This window comes from Sturnus vulgaris, chromosome 5, assembly GCF_052056855.1.
Source record: "Sturnus vulgaris isolate bStuVul1 chromosome 5, bStuVul1.hap1, whole genome shotgun sequence".
In the NCBI taxonomy this organism is placed as follows: domain Eukaryota; kingdom Metazoa; phylum Chordata; class Aves; order Passeriformes; family Sturnidae; genus Sturnus; species Sturnus vulgaris.
In genome coordinates, this window is record NC_142247.1 from 39,189,977 (window position 1) to 39,210,451 (window position 20,475).

Here is a 20,475-nt window from a genome sequence, read left to right on the forward strand (position 1 = left end):
GTTCAAAGAATGTATTACTAAGTTTTTACTTGAAAGGAAGGCAGTGCAAGATATTATATGATACCAAACCAAGTGTCTATGTGTACCAAAACTGCCAAGAACAAAGAGTTGTGAGATCGAAAATATATAAAACATTATATGGCTTAAAGTAGTGTAGTTTTAAGTTGCTTGACTATGTACTTATGAGAAAAATTTTCAGTTTTCCTTATCGACTAATACTGTATGTTTTTCTTCCTGGTGAAGTATGTCTAATGAATAAAACTTTAGATAAGATCACAAGAATTCAGCCACCTCCATAAAGGACAAATGGAGCAAAATATATAATTTTACATTTAAAATTGAGAGGTCTACGTATCAAGCCAAAAGGTGGCAGTGTTTCGCTGTTGAAAATACTCATGACTAACAGGGGACGGAAACTCCATTTCAGCCTTAATATAATATAGAAATAGAATGTCAAAGTGCTCATAACTGATGCAGGGTTATAATACATACTCATATTATATGCTTGGAGAGTTTAAGCTTAAGGTTTTAGTTTTGTAAGTGAAATGCACAATATGTAGATTGTAACAGAAATGTCTTTGGAAGCCATATTATCTGCCTGCCTTCTTGTCATATATCATTTCTAATTGTCTCATTTTTTTGCCTACCTCTTCACTGTAGTGGTAATTTGTAAGACAGTTTTCACTACCAGCTCTTAAAGCCAGCTCTCTCATGTATTCTTCTTTTGCTAGACACTTAAAATTTGCACTGTGATCTGTCTCATTTTCTGTCATGTAAAATTTTCTGTAAGTAGTCTAGCTACAAATATGAATTTATTCATGTTTGCTACAGATAATATTGCAAAAGGACTCCAATTTCAGATCACTTAATGATTGTTGTAAAATGTGATTCTGCCTGTGTGTGCATCCCTCTGCCTAAGTCATGCTCTGGTGATTGTTAAAAGAGTCAGTATAACTGATTTGAAATTAATAGACTGAACAGATAATGAGCATGTTGTCTGATCAGAAAACAAAATTAATAGTTTCATTCCTATTATACTCCTTGAAGGTTTGTGATTCTGTCTGAGCCATCTGCGTTGGTTGTTTTCACTTTGCTGTATGTTTGAGCATGATAACTAGTATTTTAGATGCTGTGGGGATTTTTGTATGTTTGGAAACTTCTCTCTAATCTTGATGGAGTTTATGTACACTGACATAGAAGAAGTTGTTTTTATGCACTGTAAGGAAGTTTTTCTTAGTCTTTGGGAAGTCCACTGGATAATCAGATCAGAGTACTCCAAAAGCACTTTAAGATCAATACAAAGGAAGTTGAAAAATGTAAAATAATTTATTGGATAGTTTTAATATAAAATATCCTTCAATGTTTACATTTATCAGTAACAGTTTTTAAGGACCTCATGATATGGGTTTGTTAGAAGCACTTTTGGCTTCCTTATTGTATTGTTAAGTTTTTAATTGTGTGGTAAAGTCTTGCAGGATATAGTATCTGGATGTGATTTTGTACTTGCCAGTTTTTGAGACTTAATTTTGCTATACAATGGTTTTATGGTGTAAACAGGTTAATACTTTTATCTTTTTCATTTTGGTTGTTTACCTATGATTTCTATAACTCATATATATGAGTGAATTTTACTTGCTGGTCCTCAGCATCTGATTTAGGTAAGGCATCAATGGGGAAGGCCGATCTCCCATCAGGTGCTCCTTTACTATTCCTCTCAGAAATTCAGTTGAGAAAGTGTTGGTGTGACTGGGATAGGCAAATGAGTATGTCAACCTTTGTTTTGTATCCTTGTTGGCTGCTTTACATTTGTCCACTGTCTCCTCTTTGCCAAGTTATAGCAGAAGATAATTTAGAGGTTGTGAAAGGTGGTCTCTTGCAGAACAAGAGCTGAAGTAAAATAATCCTTCATGGCAGCATGACCAGGGCCATTCAAACTCATCTCTTTGCTCCAGGTTTTGGCTGTTGACCCTCTACTTGCAATGGACTTTGCTAGTTGGGATCTCAACAATCCCTTTAGGAATTGTGGTAGAAACAGCAGCCATCCAGAATGACATGGTATCTCTGATAGTATGAAGAAAGCAAACAAGTGATTTAGTCCTGGTGGTCCTGGATGCCTCAGAAGAGAATCTGTGAGCCTGTGGTCATGATTCTGATACTGCTTGCAGATCTGAAGGGTTTTCCTCTGTTGCCAAATCTAGTTCTTGATAAACATGTATATATATTTATTTTATGACTTTGATTGCAAATGAACATCCAAGTACTCAAGTACTTGGTGGTATTTATACTTAGTAGAGGTAGTAGGTACTGAATGGAGACTGCATGTGTCTGTCATCTTGGACACTCATCTCAGCCACAGCTGTCAAATTAGCCACTGTATGCAGGCATGTGAATTTACCTTGTTTTAAACAATTTAGACGTTTAGCATGGTATTAGTCTTTAAAAAGATTAAATTAGAGTCAGGTAAAACCAATGGGGATAATAAGTTGGTAGCGAAAAATTATTTCTTTAATTGCAGTTTAGTGTTTTACAAATAGTTACAAATATGTTACCTCAGCCTTTAGAATATTTTTTCCCTTTAACTTGAACTCATTTTTATTGATACTAGAATTAGGAGAGCTCAATGTTACATGCTGTAACTTTTGAAAGCACAATTTTAAGTTGATTCAGAACTAAGAAAAATGTTATCATTCTTAACTTGATCACTTACTTAAGTGCTTAATTTAGGTACTGCAATATTACTGGCACTTAATACATTGAAAATCAAAACAGGGATAATTTTTAAATAAATGAAGTAATTTCAGTTATTCTGTCTTCCAGAATACTACCTTTCCATCTCCTAAATGGATTTAAAAAAAGAAAAAAGTGTGTTATATTTTTAGTTTTGGAAATGCATTTATTTGTCTTCAAAGAGGAAAAATAATCAGATAGCACATGAGGCCATCTTTCAAAGACGAATGCTTGTTTTTACCAGGCAGACCTTGATTTTTCAATACTTTTGTGTTGAAACAGGCATCTATTTTGAAAGAACTTACCTGAGGTACATCTCAACAGTTGTGTAGAACATTATCAGATATTGCAGAATGAGTTATAAGGTATGTAGTGTTCTCTCAGCTGGTTTTACTCTGTAAAGTTTGAGTGCCAGCAGCATTGTAGCTGGAGCCGTATGTGTCACAGTGGGGGTTGTACAGCTTGTGCAGTTGCTTGGGAATACATGCTGCAGCTGCACTTCCCAGTACTTATAGAGATAGTACTCTTTTACTTCACATTAAGGGATATTTTTGCCAACTTTACTTGTATGCAATTTGTTTTTTACTGTGTACAAATGCAGGCATTGTTATAAAAACATGTTGCCAAAGAGTGATTTCTAGGTCTAGAATTCATTTTGGTTGCTGTTATGGAAAACCTCCTGTCCTAACCACACAATCACACCATCTTTTTATTCCAAAATTCCTGTCTTAATGTAGAAAAAGGTCGGTACTTAGATTTTCAAATGATGAAAAGTTACGGTTTTAAATATTCACAGACACTAATTTTAACCTTGAGGTCAAAAATTAGAGGTTTATTTAAAGGTTGTGCTATGTCTGTAATAGAGAGAACACCTTCTCCAGTGTTTGACTGAGAGCAGGAACCTGCTTGCTGGATAGGTTGCCAGGTGTCCCTACATTGCTAATTTAGAATGTATTCTTATGTGTCAAATAAAAATAGCTGTGCTAAATTAATCTGAGGAAAACAAAAAAGAGAACCATGCTGTTTGTTCTGTACATTCTGAATGGTAACATGCTTTTAAAAGTATGAACTATAATAGCTAAATGGGCAGTATGTTTAAAAGCATGTTTTTAAAGGTCAGCTATAAAAATAAGGAAATAAGTGTTGTATATTTTGTCAGCTTCTTTTGAGTTCTTATATAGGAGCATAATTGCTTTAAATACAAACCCAACTTTCTACATAGAAAATGCCTTGACATTAAAAAAAAATCCCAAATCATACTTTCTCCTATCCTTATTATCCTTATGACTGATATTAAGTGGTTTCTGTCACTGCTTCCTCAGACCTATCAGAAAACTCCTTTATTCAGGGTAAACTGCTAAGCATTCATGTGAGCTTGATCTTTGAAAAATCCAGTGCAGATCATCATTCTGGAGGTAGAATCAAAGTACTGCATTTGAGGTTGTTTCTGCAGCTGTGTCCCTCATTGGCATCTGTTCAGAAATGAGAACTGGAAAAGATAATAGTGATGATGATTTTATGTGATGGTTCAACAAGTTCCAACCTATACACGCAAATCTGCATAATGCAGTTTTTGAAGGAATGTCGTCTTGTTTAGTTGATGAAAACAAAAGAATTCTCACATGGTGCAAACTGAATATATGTTATTCATAGAAGATCTAATTGGAATTTCATTACTGAGATTCGCTTAATAAAATAAATATCAGTATGAAGGTACTTACTGAAGGAACTGCCTTGAATTTGAATTAGTTGTAATTATGAAATGATTTTTTACTAAATTCTGATAGATATAACATGAATGGATATGTTGTGGTTATTGCATTATGTTTAAGAAAGCTTCTTTCTGACTAAAATACTGGACAACCTTTTATGAATACCTCTGCTTGGATTTCTTAAGTTTTCCAATTTCTCTTCTATTTTTGTTTGTACTTAAGTGTCTGTACCGAGTCATCTGTCTTCTGGCAGGTAGGACACTGCAAATGAGGTTGTGCTGACACAGAAGCTAAATAATCACTTTAGTTTCTGTGTCTCAGTGACCTCAGAAAATCTTTTCTTATCCTGTTATTTTAGCTGGGAAACCCCCCCCAACCCTCTCATGTCTTTTCTTGATAAAAATAAAATATATAGTTCTACTTTTATTATCTATGTTATGATCTGTTCTTAGTGTGGATATCATATTATATATGTGTGTTAATACTGTTGGTGGAAGAAAGCCTTGCATCTTCAATTTATAAAGTAAAATCCTTTTTCTAAGGAAACTTTTCGGATACTGTTCATGATCCTTGGCTGTATTATGAAGTGCTCATCAGGAGGGGTTTAATAGGCAGTGATTGCATTACTGTGGAAACTGAGCAATTGTGGAGGAAAGAAGTTGTTGCAGTTGAAGTTATGGTTGTTACATTTAAAGTATATGGATATGACTAAGAAATTGTCAAGATTTGATTGCAAGAATCACTGCTAGAAAGTCTGCCTACACTCTTTAGGCCAAAAGGTCACATAAATGAATGTTATAGCTTACAGATTGTTTAGTGGCTAAATTGCAAGTTAGAGATTTAAAAGTAAGTATATTTATTTTTTAAAAGGTAATGATGAGGAAGTCAGTTTGCCTTTGCTGTTTGTGAAAGAGGTATTGATTGATAGATTGGCTGATTAAGAAGACTATGGTAGAGTTGTAAGTCGTGCTATGAAAACTTCATATTCTGGTTGATTTTGATTTTATTGGACTTGCTATTGAATTAAGTACCTTGCTGTTGAATTTAGAAACAAATTGTTGCTTGTTGAACATTTGTTAGAGTATCTATTAGAATACCACATTGGAAGTTTACTAAATCCACTTCATTAATTAGCCAGTTGTTTTAGTTTTTGGATTTGCTTTGTTTGTTAGTTTGTTCGTTCTTGGTTTTCCTGCATATAACATAGTCTTTGTGTTTTATTTAAAATGCAACATTGAGAGGCTTGACAAAAATAATTAGATAGATAGTCTGTGGAATTTGGTTGAATTTACTTCTGAGGTAAGTAGCATAAGTTTCTTTAAGACCCATTGTAGTGAAAGTGGATGGAGATTAGTCTTGCCCACTTCAGAAGCAAAGTACTTAAAAATAGAGATCTGTAGATTACTCTATATAGAACAGCTTTAATTTTGATGCTACTGAATTGGTACTGTATATATAAGTGTATTGACTTATCTATATTTACACTGGAATAACTGTGAGTTATAGCAGTGTTGCAACTCCACTAGATTAGGACGTAAATAATAAAAACAATTTGAAGTTACACAAAAATATGAGTATGTCTGATTCTTTGGAAAGTGAGAAAGATGTGAGAAAAAATGGTTATGTTGTGATCTTCAAATTATAGGATGATCAGGTGTTAGCCGCTTAATTGTTATATTTGGAGGCCCTAGGTTCTGCTGTTGGAGGAGTGTTAACAGTTATTTTCAATTTCAACATTAACTGATCTGTTAATTCAATTTAATTACTTTTACTTCACCTTTTAGTGATCAGGCAAATGAAGAAGAGGAAAAAACCTATTTTACCAAATGACATAATTTTTTAAAAAATGGAACAGCATAGAATAGTTTTTTTATATTCTTCTGGATGATGGGCAGTCACAGTATGTTGGAGGTCCTGGGTCTAAGTGGACAGCTGATTGGAATGTTGCAGAAATTGCGGTGGTGATTTGGTTGGCTGGAAAGCTGTCTCTGATCCTATAACTCTGCCTTACAGCAGGATGGCTGTCTGCCCTGTGAAGGTCGTGTTGAGTAAAAGGAGCTTGAAACCTGCCTTGGTTTAGAAAAATGTTGCTTTTACCTTTTGAAATAGTTATAATTTAGATGCTAGGAATATGCTTTGCTGCAGCAGGATCTGCTGCCATGTGTGTACAGAAAGGTAACAGTATATGTTTCCTGAACTTTTTTTCTTTGAACCTTTTTAAGTTTGAAAACTCTTACAGGACAATATTTGACACCTCTTTTTCTCAGTACATTTCCAGCTGCTGAGAAGTAATTACTGGTTAGTTATGACTGGAATTGCTTGTAGACACTTGGAACTAGGAAAGATTTTACAAGTCAGTGAAATAAGCTACACAATCTCATTGCTGGAAGTGGCAGGCAATATGATTGTTTCAGCAACTAATGTGAAATTCCAGTGCTCCTTCTCTGAAGGGCATTCAGATTAGACACCTCCTTCTTAAGTAAATTCAGATTGAAAATCTGTGATGATATAAGATTAAAAAAAAAAGGGTATTCATATGGTTATTCTTGCACTTTAGATCAAGTGCATTTTTGATTATGATAAATATAGATGGACTATAATTTTTAAAAATATGCTCTGAGGACATACTCTGTTTAATCTGCTGATCAGATATTTTGACACTTTAGAAGATTGTTAAACTGATACTTTGTTGAAAGTAATTTCCTTCCCTTGAAAGTGAAACCAATGTTCCGACTATGATTGCTAGAGAAGATAACAAATCGAAGTACGTAATGTTAGGTTCCACTGCACTTATGAAATGCTGAGTGCTAAATTTATGAAATACTAGATTCAGTTTAAGATAAACTCACTATTTTAAGTGTTTACCTTTCACATTGCTTTACTTGAATGTGAATATTACACATTTTGGATCTAATGATGCTGTATCACCTATTATCAAGAAGTTCTATACTTGTGAGGAAAGGGAGTAATGATTTTTTTTTTTTGGTAGAATAACTCTGGAAATCAGCTTACTCTTTCTTTTCTATATGAAACCATTATCTTTCAAAGAGATACAGTTCATTGGCATCAAGGCTTTCATATTCCAATGCTAAGTTCTGCTTCCTTCAGTATTATGGAAGCTCTAACAGAGAAATATATGTAGGATGTTGCAGTATGATTCAGCAGTTCTTGAATCCTAGAATACAGTAATTTTTCTTAAGAAATTAAGCTTGTTTATTTATATTTTAAGTTCTGGATGTAAGTAATTAACCAAATTAATTTGGTTCTTTGTATGCAAAAAGATACAATATACAAAATATCCAATTTCTTTTTTTTTTTTTTGCAGTTAGCTTGTTTTCATTTTTGTGTACAGTTTGGGAAATTCTGATGCGATATTTTATTTTACAGGAGATCATAAACATTGTGTTCTTGGAAAAATTATAGATGAAATATTGCCACAGCTGACTTTGTATTTTTCAGTAATAACTTCCCCTAAGCCAGTTTAGTCAGTTGTATTATGAGCAACCATAAATATTAACTGCAGAATGTTTCTTCTAGGAATCTTTCAATTAACTACACATATGCTGACAAAGTGAATTTTGCTTACACATGAAAAATATTTATTTCCGATCTAATTGATGAAGTTGGAAGAAAAACCATGGGTCTTGACCTGTGCTGAGTGTATTGTGGACATGAATATTTTTACATGTAATAAGCAGTCTTGGCTTTGTTTTCTGTTTTTTCAACCTGTTAGCAAAGGCAAAAGCAAGGGAATGGCAAATTATCAGGTTTAAAATGATAATTAACCTTATCAGCACTGTATTTTCTAGGGAAATTATATTGATGAGAGTAACATTAGTTTTTTATGCGCAATCAGCTGTTCCTGAACAGTGTAATTGAGTAACATTTAGCTTTAGAAACATGTGTAAGTATTTGTATTTGGGACTTCATTGTTATTGTCAGCTGCCTATCTGATGATTAACTACAGAGAAAAGTCCTTCTCAGAGATGCACAGCAGAAGGATGAGACGGGCCACAATTGCAGCAAGGGTCATTCTGACTGTACTGAGGAAAAAAAGCAGAATTAGAATCGCCAAGTCATTAGCCAGAGAGGCTGTGAAACCTCCAGTCTTAATTGAAACTGGACTAGTAAAAACCTAAGCATCCTCCTCTGCCTTTCCAGTTGCATCTGTTTTGGCCATGAGCTCAAGTAGATGACTTTCAGAGGTCCTTTTCAACATGAATTATTCTGTTTGTTTACATCAAGTGGAATTTCAACAATGGAGCTTTTAAGATATGAGGCATACTAGCTATACACTATCAAGGTTAACATTACTAATTAATGTTTACAATAAGCATTATGATGTTTTTAATTTGTTTTATAGCATGGAAGTGGAATTTCTAAAAAATCTTCTGTTCTGTATATATGGTTGTGATATTTGTCTTATAACTGCTTCTAAAAGACTCAGCCATGCATTGAAAACCAGTTTTATTAATAGCTGAACGTACAGAGAATGTTAAGATTGCATTTGGGTTTTATAACTAGATTCTAGATTCTCTAAAGGAGAAACAATGGATAAGTTCAGGCAGATATGTGTGGTGCAACAATCAGTGGGGTGGGTGGCAGTCCACAAGCAGGTGTCCAAAGATTGGGACAGTTTAACATACTACAGTGAAGGGAAATGCTTTGCCAATATATGAGGACATTGGTTCTCAAGTCAGAAGTGGAGCCTGCTGAAGTACACGAGCAGTTGTTTGCTCACTTGTTTAATTTTCAATGAAGTCTGACTGTATTCATTCATAAAGGACTGAAAATCAGAGAAAAATGTGTCAGGAATAAAGTGTAAAAGGCACCTAAAATGAAGGCAAAAAAATTAATGTGATAGAACACTGGAAGCGAAGACAGGGGTTACCTACAAATTTTCATGTCATGTCTGTAATTTAATGACTTTATGTAGGAAGAATCGACAAAGATCTTTTTCATTTATTTCACAAATAGAACTTAAATTGATTTGAACTTGACCCGTGTCTTCTGCCAATATGGAGCAGAACACTCTAGCCAGCCTTTTCTCTTGCCATTCAGCTCTGATTTTCCCTGCTATTGTAGGTGTCATTTTTATTGCTACTTTTGTGAAATGTAAAAAATCAGTATATAGGCAAAATTTTGGACTAGGAGAGGGAAAAGGTAGGAGTAAAAATTTAAAATTATTGTTCTCATAAACCCATCATCCATAACAATGTCATTTAGAGTTTCAGTAATTAATAGTGTATATCTTAAGGCAAAAAAGAGATAGCTAGTGAGCATATTTCTTATGTTATGAGTTGCTTTATATGTTTGCTTTAAGCAATAGATTACCGGCATTCTCAGAACAATAACTTTGATGTTTCCAGAACTAGGACAACTGTAATGACAGAAGTGTGGTTTCACCATATAAAGGGAAGTATGTTGTCAGCAAGCAAAGGATAATAGCATTCTGTACACCCAGAAGGCCTGCAGTGATGTTTGCGTCTGCATAAGATTCCCTTCGCCCTCAGAGCAGGCTATTTTTAAACTGGTGCTGAGTTTGACCTTAGTAAAGAAATACTGTTGAAAGATTTTTTAAATGCATGAACCTTCACAGTGTGTTCCTCAGTCCTATAGGACACTGACAGTAGTATTTTTTTCCGCAGAAAATTTGTTTTAGTTTGCACTTTACCTGAGTTCAAAGGCTTACCTGTTTAACCAGGGAAAACTTGATTACAAATTATTTTCTGTACCCTTAATTGATATAGCTTACCTGAATCCATGAGACAGAATTAAAGATTTAAATTCATTGGACCTATGCAGCTTATGATGAGATGGTGTCACATTTCTGATTAAAATAGAAATAGCTTCCATAGACTTTGTGGTTAACTCTGTTTTCCTCACTGTGAGTGATGATGTTGTAAAAATTGTGAAGAATTAATTGTTCCAGGTCAATACTATTGCTACTTCATAGGAACAGCATGCATACCTTTGATAACTGAAGGAGAATGTTGGTATAGTTGACATACATTTATTGTAACATCTTTTAAATACCTTGTAATGCCAGGAAATTTTAAGAACAATCCTTCATGGGTCTCTTGTAACCTTCTGAGACCCTTAGGTTGTCACATGGTATCTAGAGACAGGTTTTAAAACTGACAGTGATAGGAAAGTGCTATATTGGAATGATTCCTTACTGGGAGAAATTTATGATATATGTTAAATAACATTAAGTTAAACCTAGCTTAGCAAAACAAAGGCCTTAAAATGTCAGAAGCCAAATTTAACAGAAAAAAGTGCATCTTAATATTGGAAGTTTTTCTAGATACTTCCTAGCTTTTATAATTGAAACAAGGTGAGCACATTCATATGGAATAATTTCTCCCCTTTATTTCCTTCTTTGCCAATCTTTTTTGAGAAATTATCTCAGTGATTATCTTTAAGAGAGTTTTGAGTAGCTGGCCTTCCAATTTTATTTTTTTTCAGTTCTCTTTTCTAATCCTGTGGCTGCTTGTGGTGTTGATAAGACTACTTTATGCATAAAGTGGGCTGGGGTTTATGTAAGTATTTACAGTAAGTCTGTAAATCTTCAGTTTTAGAGCTGTTGTCTCCTCTCTTCTAAAGTCTGCTGCTGTTTTTTCAGCTAACTCTAAGTTTCACTTTTCTCCTTTAAAACACTTAAAATTTTTTTTGTGCATGTTTGTTATGTATGTTTTAATCAGCTATTACCTGTTGTTAGTGAACAGGTATAGCATAATATAAGTCTCTAATATATGTGTGATTGAATTGATACATTTGAAAATACTAAAGCTTGCAAAGACTCAACAGTTGTGTTTCACATTTCAACAGTGTAACTGTATGCGACACAGCTCAGCAAGGTTTTCCAGTTTGCAAGATTTGCTAAAGCAGCAGCAGTTAACCACCAAGGGAAATTTAGATTTGAAAGGACTCTTCATGTCCTGATTTGTAAAAGCCCTCCTGGGGTATTCTAGAAATTTCTGCTAGCAACTACATTTAGCTCTTCTATGTGGCTTGTTTCAATTCCTGTGTGCAGCTGTATGTACTATTTGCTGAAGCTCATGAGGTATGACATGGCAGCAACAAGTACATTCTCTAGATGGTAGCAGCAGGGCTGGCAAATGTGTCAGCTCCTGAGAACATGAACAGAGCATTTGCTCTTATTAGCACAGAGCATTACTTCAGGCTAGAAGTAATCAATCTTGGTATATCTAATCTACCAGTTATACTCCTGCTTTATGATATATTAATAATAATATGACTGATACTGGAACGCGCTGAGTAAAGGTTTTATTATTTTACTGTTTTGTTCTTTGTCTCATACTTGCAGTTGATAAAGTGAACAAAAAAGAGAACACATCAATACTGCTTTTATCATGAGCTTCATCTACATGGAGCTAAAAGTTGTACAATATTTAATGTTATCTCATGAAGAACCCTTTTGAACACAACAGGGTTATGATTGCTGTATTCATATATTCCTGATTGGTCTCTCATGTGTTTTCTAAGAATAAACTGATTTTGGAGATTGCTGTGGAAATTTGATCCAAGTAAAAAAAGGTGAACTAACAGAGATTTGTATGAATAGCTGATATTCAAAATGGTCTTTGACTTAGGAAGAAAATAAATCACACTCAGAATTTGAGAACTGTAATAACAAAAATTTCAACAAATATGAATTGGTGAGATTATAATGTTTTTTAAAGTATTGCTGATATACAAACTGGCAAATAAGAGCCTTGCATAATAATTTAATAAGTATTAATATGTGTATGTAATACTTGTAGAAAAATTTCTGATTGCATGATTGATTTGGGAAGTATCCTCTATGGACACACAGATGTCAGATTGTGAAACAGTTAGCATGCAGTAGCAGAATGACAGCAGCACCTTACTCACATGCCCTGCAAAAGTTCTTAAATATGTATGTTCTTTATGAAAATCAGTGTTTTTTTCCTTTCCCCCAGCAACTTGGAGCAAAAGCAATGGTTGGTGCTGCTGAGAGCTCAAAATCTGAAAGGATTTGGAATCCTTGTTGTCATTCCTTACAGTGAATGAGGTTCATATTGCCTATGAGAAGAGAGACTGTAATTCCCATTTTGCTCTTACAAGTCCTGAATATACTGTCTACTTTTTCTCCTTAGGATCCAAATCCAATATATATTTTAAAAGAGTTCAGAAAATCAGAAGACTTTAAAAAGAGTAAAAGGGAAAATTTTTATTTGATGCATTTTGTGCCTTATTAAAAAAAATCAAATATATAATACTGTATTTACATTATTTTAATTTATTAATTTATGGATGTGTTTATGGTCTATAGAAATGTTTTAGATCATAGAGTGACACACTATTGTATTTGAAAACAAAATCAATGTTCATCAGTTTGCATGGAGTGTGCATGCAGCAGCTGAAGGTGCTCTCCCTAGAGCGGTAATCCTCTAGTTGGATATGAGGATAATGCACCATCTTAGTCATGCATAAGATATATACATGTAGGGATTTGTTCTGTTTAGGACCTGTTTAAAAAAAATCATTCTGACCTGACCATGTATTCCTGCCCATGGCAGAGGGGCTTGACTACATGACCTTTCAAGGTCTCCTTCAACCCAACCCATTGCGTGGCAATAAGATCTCTTCTTGAAGTTGTTTTCTTGCTGGTTTTGGGTTGTTATATTCAGGTTCATACTAAGAAGCTGAAGGGAATTTTTACCACTCCAACCAATGTAACTGGGATTTATATGGAGGCTATATGCTAAAGAAACACATATTTAGGTTTGTCTCCAGTTAATGGGTTTGGATGCTTAGATTGTATCTGTATCCAAGGTCACGCCCAAGCCATAGATAATGCACTACTGAAAAATGAACTGCTTTGCATCCCCCACTTCATTTGAGTGTGTACATCTTGGGATGTCAATCATGCCTCTTTCAACCAGTTGTAATAAATCCATATAGAGACATCAGAGAGAAAACAAGGAAGCTGAGAACAGGCCTGTGATGAAGGAAAAGTTATATAATTGACACTGTTTTCTTTTGTTGATCCTAGCTGCACTTTGGTGCAGTGTCTATTCCGTAGCAGTTCTAGAGGGAAGACTGACATTTTTATTTTACTTCCTATTTTGTTTTTTTTTTTTTACTTTGTCATTCAGACTTCCTTAAACAGATTACAACAGGCTAGTTCATCTATTAAAGTTTGGCCAGTGAGCAAGCTTGTTTCCTTCGTTCTTAGCATCTTATGTCTTGCTTGTAATTTCAGAAGTATCTAATGAAGGCTTAAGGATGAAGCCTCTAACTTATTATTTTATTCTTATTTATATTCTGTCATGCCTAGGGATGCTGATTTTGGACAAAAGCATCATTATTCAAGAGACTCTACATAGATTTCTGTGTCACCTCAAGGGGGGTTTCTGCATTAAACTTACTCCAATTATCTCTATTGTTTTAATAGTTAGATATCGTAAATCAAGCCTACTCACCAGAATTTCTCTCTAGTCAATGGAGAAAAATGAGCACTTACAGAAATGAGATTTTATCAATTATCCTTAGACATTTTATATTAAATAATGGGCCAAATAAATGACATGTAATTTAATTAGCATAAAATAATAATTCTATATAAATTTTCTACTTTTGTCCCTAAACAAGGTGATCAAATAGTAATGAAATTATTTGAGTATGTTTCAACATACAGTTTTAAGGATTATTTACATGCAGTTTACTACTGCTAAGAAAAAAAAAAGAATTCCACGTTATCTTAAATTTCAGGGTGACTTTCCTACTTTTCACTGTGCCTTTTTGGACACTCCTTTTGGGAGACTGTGATAGCTGACCAATAGGGTCTTCAGTTTTACAGTCAAATTTTCATCTTGTTGAGATGAAGAAGACATGCAGACAACTAAATAATATTGGGGAGCTTCCATATTGTTCTTGTGTTTACAATATTATTTTCTTATTTCCCTTCCTTCCTCTCTATCTGTTAAACCACACAGAAGAAATAAGGTCATAATTTAATGAATGACCCCTTGGATCACAGATGCTGACAAAATGAAGCCGGAACATTTTAAATTGGTTGGCTGCTGTTATCCTAACAGAGCCCATTAAAGTCACATAAGAGAGCATAACTTACTATGTAGTGAAACTGTGACTTTTTCATGGTTTCTTTGTAAATGTGACTAAATTTATGGATGGCATTAGTGATACTAAGTTGACAGAATTAAAACACTGTTTATGGACATAGTTCAGTAACTTAGTTTAATTGAATTCTCACTGCATTGATCTAAGAGGATTTTCAGGCAGTATTTTATGATGAGGGTTTGAAAGAGAATGTTGAAGCTCTCACAGAAGTGAAGAATTAAAAGAAATATTTTCATTTAAATACAAACGTGTTTAGCTCTTTACTTAATTAGATTCTTGCACTTTGAAACAGTGGACAGTGTTTGGTATAGGGGCTTCAACCACTGTCCAACCTGAAGATTTATCTTAAGCTAATGATTTACTGTATTAACAGTGAGTATGTATAACACAGAGATTTCAGCTCTGATAAACACATTAGAAACGGGGTAACAACATCTAAGCTCCATTGATAGTATTGACTATATTGGGAACTCCAGACCCTTAGTTCCCTTATTGATACTTAAATTTAGCATGGGGTATGGAACAGTATCAGAAGTGATGCTATAAGGATAATCAATTATCTTTTCTGTCAGAGCAGATAATGCCTTTTAATTTCTTCTTTCCTGGTTTCTTTCTGTGCCTTTCTCAGGTTACCTGTCCCCATTAATAATCAACGTGACTGTAAAGCTACTAAGCATTGTATTATTACTATTGCCTACTTTTTAAACTGTACTGAAAATAACTGGCAATAATAATCCCTGGGATTTTTAAGATGAATCTTTTGTGCACTTAAATATCATAAGCTTTTGGAAAATGCAGTATAAGCCTGTAAAGTGAATGTAAGGAGTTATAAATTGAATGCAGATCAATACAAGAAAGTTGAAAAAAAAAATCATCAAATTACTGATATAAATTTATGGAGATGTCAGTGTAACAGGAGGGTTTGTGGTCTGTCAAATATTTTTAAGACAACATAAATGTCCAACAGAATGTCCTTAAAACCATTTACTGTATTTAACAGAGATTTTACTTGAAAAAGCAACATTACCTAGAACTAACATCCATCATGTAGCAAAAAGGCTATGTTTTATTTTATTCCACACTAGAATGAGATTATAAATTAAAGTCAAAATTAATAATACTTCTAAAATAAAATAATTTAGATTCTTCTTCAGCATGGAAGGTTTAAAAGGAGCAGTACTTTCAAGTACTTCAAATACAAGAAAGTTAGCCTAGCCCCAACTTCTTGCAAGCCAAAGTAAGTCTTGATATGAAGTCCCTTGTTGTGGGCTCTGGTGGAAGGGTAGCTGAGAGATCTGTTAATTCACAGATTTATAAATTAAGGTTTTGGCACAGAACTTGCCAAAGTTATACAGACAGTTAAAAATTGGGATGTGGCAGAAGTGCAAGATCACTGAGATTGGCTCAGTTGAATAAATTATGATGCTGATAACACCAAGGTTGTGGGTTTGATCCCTGTATGGGCCACTCACCTAAAAATCAGACTTGATGATCCTCGTGAGTCCTTCCAACTCAGAATATTCCGTGATTCTATAAATATAAGGCTATTTACTGTAACTCTCTGACAAAGGAAACATTTGCTTCAGCATGTCTTTTCAAAACTGGCAAAAGAAGGTGCAAATTATTGTTTGGTTTCCCTGTGTGCCTTTCCCTGTATAGTTCCTGAGCACTGGGAGACATTGGATATGTTTCTTTCCATTAAGTAGTACCTGAATCTGTACAGCGTCTTATAAAACAAATTGGTTTGATTCATAAACTGCTAAATATTACTTCCTCTACAACTTCCTGTGGCAACAAACAGCAAAAATGACCAGGTGTTTTTTATTGTTCATTTGTTCTTCATCCAGGGAATGTCACAAATCCATGAATCTGATTACTAATTTCAAATTTTAATTTCATATTTAGCTGAAAATTGTGCCAGTATTGCAACTCTCAGTAGCTCTTTCTGTAAAATTCAGGATGGGTTGGATGGGAGTCTGAACACAGTCTTCAGAGCATTGTTTAGATTTGAAGAATCTCTTCAGATTGACTTTTCTCAAAAATAAGAAAGTGTCATTTATGTAAAAGCTGTGTATTTATTGCTTGTATTTCACCTTCCTTTGCATCAATATTATAAAAAAATGTAAAATACTCAAAGCTGATCTCAATTTCAGTACTTTATGTACTGTAAGAAGGTATCCGTAGACCAGGTGTTGAGTCCTGACAATAACATTGTGTCTTCCATTATTAATATTATTAGCTCCAAGCTAGTATTAAATTTGTATCTTAGAGATGTCAAGATGCATATGAAGAAGTATTTCTGGAACAGGAGAATTAATCCCATGATAATTTTTCCTTATATCCATGATTATTTAGTGATGGTGCACTTAAAATGACATATGTTTATTTAACTTTTATTTACTTCTGCTGTGTTTTTCATATTGCTAACTTGTATCTGTGAAAGTCACTTGGATTGTGAAATTGATGCAATATAAGCAAGCGGGGGAAAGGTTCACATATTCCAAAATTAAACTTCACTGCTATATTATAGTGAGAAATATGTGTGTAGATACATGTATTGGCTCGATGTAGGGTTTTTTCATGATAATTTCAAATTCCGCTATGACACATCAAAGCTTACTATGAAATCGTCACAAAATATTTCTTCCCAAATAACAGAACAAAAACCACAAAGAACTCTACACCTGTGCTCTTATTTTTTTTAATTTCTCATACTAATGATTCATAATTTAATACTTTTATTTGTTGTTTTAAAAAGTGCTGCTGTAGTACCTTTCTGATGTCTGTTAAATTTAGTGGAAGTAGTAATGGTTCTGGGAGAAGACCAAGGTGTATTGAAGAAAAAGGTAGTTTTTAAAGTTAAGTGAATCTGGTCTTGTATTTTTTATTGCACAGTGGATTTTTTTTTTACAGATACTGGTTTAACTTAGAAATTCTCAGCCTCTCAGATATTTTCCTTTTACTGAAAAAAGAATGTGGTGACAATATTTATGGCTGCTGAGCAAGAGGAACAAAGATTTTGTTTTGCTAAATATACTCAACTGGCCAACATTGACATACTCACTTCATTGCTTTCTAGTTCAGTTGTAAAAATAACCCAGCAAAACTTCCTTCTTTGAAAGGATTTTTCTAGGGAACATTTGCTTTACAAAGAATAAAATTTGTTTGGTGTTACTACATTTGACAGAAGACATGTACAATTCTTATCCTGTATTTACTATGAAGTGATGTTCTTTATTTTAGAGATTATTTTCTTAGAATGATATAAAAACCCATTCCTTAAGGAATTTCATGGTACATTTTATAAATACTTTCTTTTTATAGTGTTCTTCATACTAAAATAAATAATAGAATCTCTAAGGCATGATGGAAGGTATATGGAAAGAACTGCTACTGCAATGAAAACCAGTGAAGTTTGAGGGGATTATACCGTAAACCAAGGCTAATCTAAGAAAACACAGCTATAATATTGCTGAATGTTTTTACTTTCAGGCATTTTACAGAATGTTGATGTAGACAATAAAAGGACACATTCATCAAAATATGTAATTTAATTTAAACATACCCCCCCAGCCTCCTCCCCCCACCCCAGCTCAGTTTATGCATACTCAGATTAAGTACTCAGATTTCACATGATGGTGAAGGAAAAAACCCTTAGGACATTTAAAATTTATGAGGAGTCTTGAGATTTCATTCATTATGTTGACAATATGCACAACTTCTTTTCAAAATGGATTGGACCAAAAAAGGTGAACAGACGCAGTTGAAAGACTTCAGTGTGTGCTGAATTATGTGAGTTACTTCTGCTTATACGTTACCCCGGGGGACTGCTTAATGTGCTTGGTTATATAGAGCTGCACATTTTTAGCTGTGGGCTGGTATCCATATTGAGCCATAAATTTGTGGTTGATCTATTGCTTTCTGGGCAGACCAGTCATACTCAGATGGAATTAAGGGCAGTAATTGATTTCCTGCTAAATAAGACTCATATCAGTTTAAAATGTAAAAAATGTGAACTAGAGGCTCTGTATGAAGTAAATATATATTTTAAATATTGCTTGTAGATATGAAAACATTTTTATAATTATAAATTTGCATATAGATCTGTAATGTTACCTTCTGAATGGAAAGCAGTATCTATAATTTTTTTACCATTTTAATTTTGATTGACAAAAACATTTCTATTAATAAATCTTTGGCTGTTGTGGCTACATCTTTATTCTGACAATATACCATATTAACAGAATGTAATTTTAGTTTATTTTTAGCTTGTATTAAGTACCAAGGTGAATATTGTATGAGTTAGGGGTCTCATCTGCTCATATGTACCATAACAAAAACTGCTTTATAGAAAAAAAATTAAGTAGTGAATGCTTATCAGTGTCTTTGAGAAATTTAGAACAAGGCTGATTCACTGAGATGCAGAGCAAAATCTTTTATTAACTGAAGCTGTCTTTTTCTTATCAGCAATTAAGCTGCCAAGTAAGTCTGCTTAATTTCACTTCCATCCTGCAAAAATCAGCTGCTATTTTCATGATACTGATATAACAAGTAAAGGAGGAAAAAATTACCTCTGTTGACAGAATAAGGAAAATTTTGTTGTGTTATTTTAACTAAATTTATATTTGGAATTGCATCCTGCTTCAGAATTTAAAAAACATCAATCAACATCAATCTCCTTTTCCCCCTTCTCTCTACATGTACTCTTTTTCTCTCTTCTCTTTTCTTTTTCTGCCTTGTTTTTGCAGTGAAGAATGTGCTGTGTAAAGTTGAATGAACTTCGATTATTTCTCATCAGATAGATATTTATCCTGGAGGATTTCAGCCCACATTTTCCCTTTACTACAAACTTTTTTAGTTGACATGAAGTAATCTGTATCCTTCCTGAGGATAAAGGAAAAGTTTTTCTTTAAATATTATTTCCCAGTTGGAGTTTGATTTTGTGTCAAAGCTGTGTTGCTGTCTAGAGCAAAAACCTCATCCATCTAGTTTTTATTTTCCAGGTGAGTTATTTAATTAGTTTGTTGTTGTATACACACATGGCTGAAATTACATATTAAATCTGAAGCAAAAGAAGCAGTGGCCATATTACAGTGTTTTGACTACTTTTGATTAAAGATAAATGCCCATTGTTTTTCTAGCAGATGCTAGAAAACATGTTCCATAATTTGGGCTTTCTGGGGAAGATTTTCCTTCATTATAGCTTTTAAAATTATTCTAGTTCTCCTCTTTTTCCTAACCACTGTTTTGTTTCTGTGGGCAGATAAATAGTTTTGTCTCTGGCACTTGAAGTTCAGGAGGAAGAATATTCCTCTTGTCTCTACTGGTTTCTTTTTTAAAGCCATGTTCCTTGTACCCTGACTGCTCCTTGCGCTAACTTTGAGAGCCTGATGTGCAAGGAGGAGGGGCTGTGTCTGTGTGGCTGTTGTGACTCATTGCTCAGGCCTTTTTCAGCTCTCATATTTCCCAGAGCAACAGCGTGCACTGGGACAGCCTGGCCCAGGTTAAATGGGATGGACAGCAGAAGAAGAGGTTGCAGTTTCTACTCGTACTTGCATTCTGTACATTGATTAAAATACTTGCAACATTACTCTTTTGGAAAGAGAAGAGAGAATTTTTCTGAAGCTCTTCTCATAGCATTCAACTCATCTTGATACATCTTTTCTTGAGCTAGAAGTAGTGGAGGGTATGACATTATTTTTGAGAAAACATATTTTAGAAATAAAGGGTCACTAGACTCTTGATATTTCAATGCAGTTTTCTTCTTATGTATTTTTCTGTATTTTTATTAAACAATATTTAAAACTTTCTAAGTTCTAAAAGATTGTATTACTACTGTTGATCATGACAGTTGAAAAGAAAAAGCTTGTCTAGTTATGGTTTTGCCACCTTAGTTTGGAGTAAT

At 33.9% G+C, this 20,475-nt stretch overlaps 1 protein-coding gene across 5 annotated transcripts in view; it reads left to right on the plus strand.

Moving 5' to 3' along the window:
- Positions 1-20,475, plus strand: part of IMMP2L (inner mitochondrial membrane peptidase subunit 2) — a 409,528-nt gene that overhangs the window by 16,449 nt on the left and 372,604 nt on the right. The gene's annotated exons all lie outside the window — the stretch shown is intronic.